We start from the raw sequence: 329 nt of genomic DNA, 5'->3' as shown, positions 1-329 counted from the left end.
GGCTGCAGCAGCACGCAATATCCTAGTCACAGAATCAGAAAAGGCTAAACTTGCTGGTTGGAGATGCATTTTTGTATAATGTGGCAGGTTTCAAGCCCTATCATGCATTTACATCTGCCATCGAGTGGCGCTGTTGCACCATTTTCACATTACTTAATGAGTTATAAACTCATGGTTTTACAGTAGCTGTTTTCACAAGATAGTTTCACATCTAATCACCACTTAACCGTCTCATAAAAAGTGAAGTTTTAAATTTTTTTTTTTTTTTTTTTGGCAATCTTGGTCATTTTTACAGAAGTCTTACTGCAACCAACTGCTGTTGGTTTGCT

Source organism: Myripristis murdjan, chromosome 14 (genome assembly GCF_902150065.1).
Source record: "Myripristis murdjan chromosome 14, fMyrMur1.1, whole genome shotgun sequence".
In the NCBI taxonomy this organism is placed as follows: domain Eukaryota; kingdom Metazoa; phylum Chordata; class Actinopteri; order Holocentriformes; family Holocentridae; genus Myripristis; species Myripristis murdjan.
This window is presented reverse-complemented; position numbering follows the sequence as displayed.